The sequence below is a fragment of the Drosophila mojavensis genome, unplaced genomic scaffold, assembly GCF_018153725.1.
Source record: "Drosophila mojavensis isolate 15081-1352.22 unplaced genomic scaffold, ASM1815372v1 contig_36, whole genome shotgun sequence".
In the NCBI taxonomy this organism is placed as follows: domain Eukaryota; kingdom Metazoa; phylum Arthropoda; class Insecta; order Diptera; family Drosophilidae; genus Drosophila; species Drosophila mojavensis.
The window spans coordinates 10,323,522-10,332,006 of record NW_025318858.1 but is presented as its reverse complement, the minus strand read 5'-3'; positions in this window follow the sequence as shown (position 1 = coordinate 10,332,006).

Here is an 8,485-nt window from a genome sequence, read left to right as displayed (position 1 = left end):
ACGTGAGCCTATAAATTTAGATGTTTCTGACTTGCTAAATTAAAATTTTCGAATGAAAAGCGTGCCTAATTATGTGCATGGAAACAAAAACAAAAAAACAAAAAAAAAAAAACACAAAAAACACAATGAAAATACACATTTTTGAGTAGAAAATTCCATTTAAAATAATGAGCTTATAAAAATGTACTTAAGTACTTTATAGGCATATCAGAACTTTTTATTTAATTAAAAGTAACTCGATTTGGAGCTAAACAGGGTAATTAATAAAATCAATTGTCAGATATATTTTAAACTAATTATTATTTTTATTGAAATTAATTTTGGCATAACATTTCTATTGAATCAACAATTAAACCAAAAAATATGTTTGTATATTATTTTATACAATATAATCCTTTGTGTGTTTTAATTAACCAAAAATTATTTTAATATATTTACATTTAACATACATTTTTTACCGGAATCTTTTGATTACTTACATTTACATTATATACAAAAAATTTAATTTTTGAAAAATAAATTATGAAAGAAAAACTGTCTAGTCAAACATCAACTTCAAAATTCCTTCTTATAAAAAAAAATTTAATAATTAAAGCGCCAGTAATTAAAAAAAAAAAAAAAAAAAAAAAAAAAAAAAAAAAAACTATCAAAATCTCTAAACATTAATGCCATAATTTATTAATATTTTGGAAACTTTATATGCTCATTCATCTTATCTACTTTTAGTGTGATGCCGCTTAAATGAAAATTTCATAGATTCCATTTTTTTTTTTTAATTTATCCATTTTTTTGGGAGGAATTTTCCATTTGGAAATTTTCGCTTTTCGCTGACGGCTCATAATTTGCGTACTAAGCGAGGGTCGAAGCTAGGGACTAGAGTCGGGATAGGATAGGAGCTGTGGCTGTGGCTGGGCTTTAGGCGACAAATGGGTGGAGCATTATGCATAAATTTCCGTTAATTAAAAGCGCCTGCAAATTGCAAAAGATAGCTGCGAACAGAGCGGCGCTCTGCAGCAATGCGAATGCAAAATGTGAACTTTAATGCGGACCCGATATAAAATATGCGTGTCGGTAATTTGAGGAATGCAGCGTGTGGCAAACTCGTAAATTTTACAGAAGCCTGCTATGCTGAGTAGTTTCCATAGTGGCACACAGTCACACTTGCACGCACATACACACAAACACCCGCACACCCAATCACACACACACACACACATATGCAACAGGCAACCCATTGACCCACCCACAAAACGGGAAACGGAAGTTGCAGCAAATGGTGCGCGCATTTGAGGCTGGCTTACACAATAGATAGAGAACGAGCAGCAGAAGGAGAAACAGGGAGAGAGAGACAGAGAGAGGGGTGAGAGCATCAGCTATGTAAGTACCCGCTGTGCATACTCGTAACGTGAGCTCTGACCAGCCAGTGCAAAGGACAAGTGCAAGCAGAACATGAGTAGACAATAGTTCTCGAAAATATGTGTCTAATAGATACCCTGTACACAGCTATTGAAATAAGAGCATGTACATATATAATTAGATCTTGAGAAGACTTACTGCGATTATGTTTAAATATGTTAATTTCTATGCTCTTTTATATATTCATAAATTAATTAAATATTTTCAATAATTATGTTGACCATACCAGATAAAAGACACTTTGCAGCAAGTCATGTAATTAGACCTTCAAAAGATGTACTCGGAATTTACACGAAAAATATATATACATATATACTTGCAATTTTATTTATATTCTAAAATTTTTGAAATATAGCGAAGTATTTATTTCTTGTAGGCTATGCTACAATAAATAAAGATCAAAACTGTATGTTTTTTTACAAACATCTAATTCAATCAAAATAGATAAATAATTTAAAGATAATTCCTCCACTTGATAGAAAGCTTACTACAATGCTTGTCTGTATACCCTATAGAAAATGATGACACAGTGTAACTAGGACCTTACATGTCAAGTGTCTTCGCTTGGTTGACTTTTGCAGGCGTTTTGGCTTTGCATGAAGTGCAAAATATTTACACACACTAAATCTGTTTCGAGTTTATGTGTGTGTTGTTTTGTGCGTGTGTGTGGAAACATTAACTTTTACAGCAATAACTTCAATAGAGCACCTGGACAAATCACTCTCACTCTCATGCTCTATAACTGTTCATCTACGTTTCTTTAGCTTTACTCTTTACTCTTGGCATTTCTTCTAAGTATTACTTTAAAGTATTTCCTCTAAACAATTCCTCTAAGTATTTCTCCTAAGCATTTCCTCTACGTAATTACTCAAAGCTTTTCCTCTAAGTGTTCCCAAGTCTTCTATGCTAAGCTGTCGATCACACACTTCACCACACTTAACTGCACTGCACGACTGATCCCCACCAGGCCTGGGTGACTGAAGGAATGCTTCAACTGCTGCCCATTATATAGGGCGACATTCACTCAAAGCATAAGTCGGGAGCCAGTGTTGAGCCCGGCGCCAGGTAGGGGTCGTTGTAGCCGAGCTTCAAGTAACCAATGGGAACGCTCTCTGCTGCTGCGAGCACTCAGCTTCGTTTTTCTCAAATATAAATACCAAATGAATGCTGCTGCATACATTTAAACGACTCCAATGATCTTCTCTAGCACGGCAGACAGACTGAGAGATAGACAGAGAGACAGACAGCGAGACAGATATACAGACAGACATACGAACATATACAAATTAGATTTTCATAACTTTCATGAGTGACACCCAATATGTTAAACACATACTACGAGCAGTAACAAACATGTAAACACACATATATACACAGATATACTCACATTCATTTACAAATTAAAGTTGACATTGCCGACCTACTTACCAAACATCCCCCAAATCTTATTTTAGTAGGTTTCATCTGCTAGACATATCAATGCCATTTGTTTAATGTGTACATGTGTGTGTGTGTTTGATATTTGTGCTCCTCATAGAGAGCTGTGGCATGTGGAGCAAACTGTAACTAAAGACGACTCAACCACAAGTCGCACACAAAATTGCTTGTCGAGTGCTGCATAAAACTCAAATTACACAAAAATTAGTAGAGAAGCGAAGAGAAGAGGCAAGAGAGCTTATTCAAGTCTGCAGTTCACTCTTATTTAGACATATTTTGTGATCCTCTCGTAAGTCGACAAATGGTGGACACACATTTCACGAAAAGACAAAAAAAGGGGTGATTTAAGTTAAAGTTAATTGTAGAAAAAAATAAGCAATTTGTATAAAAGGTTATGGGCTCTAAATAAGCCTAATAAATTTATAACAACAAATGAAAACCTACTTAAGAATTAGTAAGCTCTTTTTTGTTATTTAAGCATTTTCAGATGCTTTATCTCTTGAACTAAAAATTCTAATAGTCTATATGAAACTCATTGGAAACTTTTCCACTATTTCACATTAATTTCAATTCAATTCTGAATCTTAATTCTATAAGTCAAGAAATTTTATTAATTTGAATGCATATGGTATCTTATATAATATGTATATTACGATATAATTGAGATCTTTGTTAGAATAAAAATTAAGTTCTAGTCTTTTATTTCGACTGCTACACCAGATGATGCTAAAGTAATATTACTACTTATTCTAATTTAATCTAATCTTAGCTCATCTTATCTTAGCAGAATTTAGCTGACTTACTAGACAATTTCTTTTGCTTTCCATTTTTTTTTCATTCTCTTACTTTCGCATTGCCTTTCTTCAAACGCATTTTGATACATACATATATTTAAGTGCAGAATGCATTTATCCATCCGTCACATGCTGTTGACCATCCAGCACTGGTGTGAAGCAACTCCAAATGATATCCTTCTCCCCTCAAGCTCCACGAAATACAAAACCCAAACAAGCTCGCACGCTGTCAGGCAGCAATTAAAAAGTGTAAAGCGATACGAACTTTGGCAATTGTCCTTGGCTCGCGTGCTGTCCAGTGTTTATAATATTTTTGACAACTTAATTGCCAGGCATGTCCTGCCTGTGGTCATGTGCGTGTGCGTGCGTGCGTGTGTATGAGTGACAAATGCAATAAGGATACTTTCCACTCGCACAAGGACATGCTGACGTATGGCATTTGCTGGCAAATCGCTTTAATTGCAATTCACACATTGAACTAATATTATTTAAACAATTACTAGAGCAGAGGGCAAGGGTGAATAGAGGGTGTCTGTGTCTATGTGTGTGTGTGTGTGTGTGTGTGTGTGTAACAGTACTTTGAGCTCAGCTACTGCTGCTACTGCTGCTGCATTCGCAGACGCCATAAAATGCAAATTCTTGTTGATCCTGTTTGCCAATGCCAATGCATGTGCCTGGCCTGCCATTTGGACGAAGATGCGCTAGTTGCCACCGACCACCAGACCCAACTACCCTTTGTCATCATCGACCTGTCGCTACCCTTACCTCCCGTCAACCGCCCTATCACGCTTGTCATGTCTGTTGTGTGCCAATTTCTTGTACCACGTTCCGTGCGCGCTTTAGCACAAACCAATCTAAGGATATTGTCGCTGCAATCCCCAATGCACACTGCCACGCCCCCACAACCTCAGTTAGCGACCAGCCCACTGAGCCGCAGCAAGAGCAAATATTTGATTTCCGTTTCTTTTTTCTATTGCCAATACACTGGGAAAAATTTAATTAATTGCGGTAGTGATGCAATAGTAAATATTTAAATATCAAGAAAATATAATATAGGGCTAAATTTATTCAATACTTAAAAATTTTAAATAGTATACAAAATTAAATATATAAACACTAAATAAAAATTGTACATACATGCTTAAAATGTACAATACCTTTTTGTCTTAGTCCTAATTAATTAATAATGTAATAAAACTAAAAATGTTATTTCTACTCGTACCCAAAATTTCTTCAAGTGCATTAACTGTTTATATGCGCCGTTTCAGTTAGCAACTGCACGCAACTGGGCGCGACATAATCCACGACTATTTTCACGCTGCCAATGCACCTTTGGACTCTATGGATGCCACGCCCCCTTAACTGTTCGTACCACCCATCCCCTGTTCGGCTCATCAAACTGCGATTACTTCGGCCCCCTTAAGTAAATCCGACATGGACTGTTCCGCTGTCAGCAGCTGCTTCCACTGCCTGCCTAGCCGAGTTAAGGGTATTAGATAAATATGCAAATGGAATGCGAGGCTCGGAACCAGGTCTCTGACACATTAAGTATACGACATGTTATTTACGCAAACACGCACACGCATTCACGGACACACACACACACACATACATATAACTTGCGATTAGCCACGACTTTAAATTGACCAGCTTAATTGAGAGAGAGAGAGAGTTATATAAATATATTCATATGAGAACTTAGCATGCCAGTTCATAAATCATATATACGTAAATGTCCCTTAAATGATTTTTAGTTCACTCATTTCTTGGTTCAACGAACTCTACTACGACTACGAACAGATCCACTCCCAACAAATTTTTATATAGTTATGTGGGCTACCCCTTTTTTGATATCCTAGCTGTATAATTTGTCCCTAAGGAGAGTTTATTGAATTCTTTTATAAATTAGTGTTATTAAATTGGAGGAAATTTCGAAAGAAATGGAAATAAAAGCAAGGCAAAGCAAAGCAATCATATTAATTCTGTTTATAACTATAACATTAGGTATGATACCAATGACGATTACATAAATAGAACTACATAATTGACTAAAAGTTCCAAGCTCTCATTTTCCCTCTTCATTAGACAGCTTATGCAAATATTATTTTTGCTGTTGTGAGAGATGAGATGAGATATAGTCAAGCACAATGTATTTTCTGGGTATCAGCTAGTCAAGTATATGTGACGACTTAGCCGACCTTGTCTTTTTTCTCCTACAATTCCTATACAAACATAATTTTTATCAGCGTCCATTCATGTCAACTTTAACCTCTTTCAGCTTCAACATTTACTTTTTGTTTAGTTTCAGCTTGTATTTATATTTCCCTGTTTCTTTTTTTCTGCCTATATTTTAATTTAGTTGGCCTTTGGCAATTTCGGTTCGGCTCATAATTCAAAATGAAAATAAATAGAAAACTCTCTCGGGGGTATGTGCAAAAGTCAGCTGGCATCGAGATAGCCCTTAGAAATGCCCCAACATTTTACATATAAATTGCCTGCGAGTGCAAAAAGTGAAACTAGCAAAAGATTTATATTTAATCGGAAAACTGAAATCTGGGGCGGGTGCACAAAATATATACATATACACATACATTTATATAGGTTCGAATTTGCCGTTGGACATGACCGGAAAACCGCTTAAGAAAATTCTTTTGCAAATATTGTCAAACAAATAACTATGAATAAGCATATTTCTTTCACACAGAATTAGTGGATAGTAAAAAAAGTTTTGGTGGGAATGGAAACATGTGATAAACATTAGCGGAAAAAAATTATAATTGTATATTTAAGCCAGAGCAAACAAATAGAAAAAAATCCTTGTCAAATGGGCTATAAAATATGATATATACAAATATTTAAATTTTAATTTTAAAATGAATGGTAAATTTGTATATAAAATATATAAAACATAAATGTATAGAACAATGAATATTTTAATCAATAACTATTATTAATTAATAATTTAAAAATATATTTTAAAAAATCCTAAAGTATTCGAAAGTGATTATTCGCTTATCTGCATTCTGCAAATTAGCGAATTTTACAGGGATTATCGAAAAAAAAATACTCAGAGAGTAAAGGATTACACCAGTACTTCAACAAGATCTAACAGAAAATTGTTGCTCTTTGATATTCATGGCTTTGAGGCTCCCGACCGTCTGGTTGAGTTGAATACAGGAACAAACTTTCTGCGTATGTATTGATATACATCTGGTGGTTCTGTACTCTAAACACTTTAATGTGGTACGTGTAGTGAGAATCGTATCGCCCTCTCAAAGATGTTCGTGGAAAGAGCATCACACGAATAGTTCAACTCAACCTCAACGAAATTAACCTCAGCTGCTCAGAGGCAGAGAGAGAGCCTATGAATTAATATTTTTGGTTAAATGCTCGGATAGATAGTAAAGAATAAAATGGTTCTATTTTGTTTCAGTTGAGTTTATAAAAAATGGCAATCAAAAAACAAGAAAACTCATCTGCAGGCAATTAATTTCAATTAAAAGCCATACCTGACAATAATCGCAATCAATTATTATTATTAGTTTTTTCTTGTCAATTGTAGTAATGTTCTTAATAAATTATTGATAGCGTACCCGAGTCCCATTTGACATATAGATAATGCCTCTTGATGCTGTTTGTGAGAAAAATTCAGTCAATTTTTAGTTCATACCACGTTAAATGCGGGACCAAGATAGAAACTTGGCTATTCAGCATGTGGCTTATGGCCCACTCTGGGAATCAAATGCTTAATGTACTTCCTGTTGACCAGGCCAAGAGAACGTGTCCACAGTTTGCTCAGGCAGAATCGAATGACATGTCAAACACGCAACTGGGCGGGATTTTCGGTGGCAAGCCGAGCACAAAGGTCACAGTGCCTACCCCATCTCTCGCCCGCTCTATCTCGCTCACACTTCCGCTCCCATTGCCTGTCTCTATCTCGCTCTGCTTCTGCTGCTTGACTGTGGAAATATTGATTATTGTTGTTGCCGGCAGAGCTTTCCGCGGGATTTGGCCCTTGGCCATTGACCTTGTCCCCCCCAGGCAAGCCAAAGCAAAAACAAAAATTTTCTAACATTAAACCAAATGAGACTACATTTTTATCTTCTACTTCTTCTTCTTCTTGTCACTTTTGTGGCTTTCAAGTGCTGCAAAAGGCGAGACCAAAAAAAAAAAGACTGAAAAGAAAATAAATAAGTCAGGTTAGGCGTTAATTTCTTGATAAATTTACTCCACTTAAAGGTCATCTTAAAAAGAAAGTAGGATCTTTAATTTACGTAATGTCCTCATGGCCTCTTTTAACTTATTACAGCCTTAAATTTGACACTCTGATTATCTTTATCTTAATTAATTTTGGTTAAGTAAAAACTCACCCAAAATTATGGCTGACGTGATTAGTATTTGATTTGAAGTTACTCGCAAAGACTAAATTAGGTTAAAGTAGGTAATAACTGGGGCAAATTCTATAAAATTAAATAAATATATAAAAATAAATAAAATGAATATAAAAATATATACATTAACAATATAAATTATTAATCTACAATTAGGCCTTAGAATATTATTAGAATAGAAACATCATAAAAGAGATAAGTTAAAGTTATAATTATTCAATTAGTTTCAAAAGTGGGGATTCATATTAAATAATATTTAAATATATAAATACATACATATATGCATATATCGCTCAGTTCTCGGAAAACTCAGGCTATATATGAAACGCATATATAATATATATACACAAGCATTGAAATCGCAGCCTGTGCTGGCAATCAAAGTGCGCTCGCTCACTCGCTCGCTGTCCGAACAAATTTGCATAAAAAATCGCACAAATATTTATT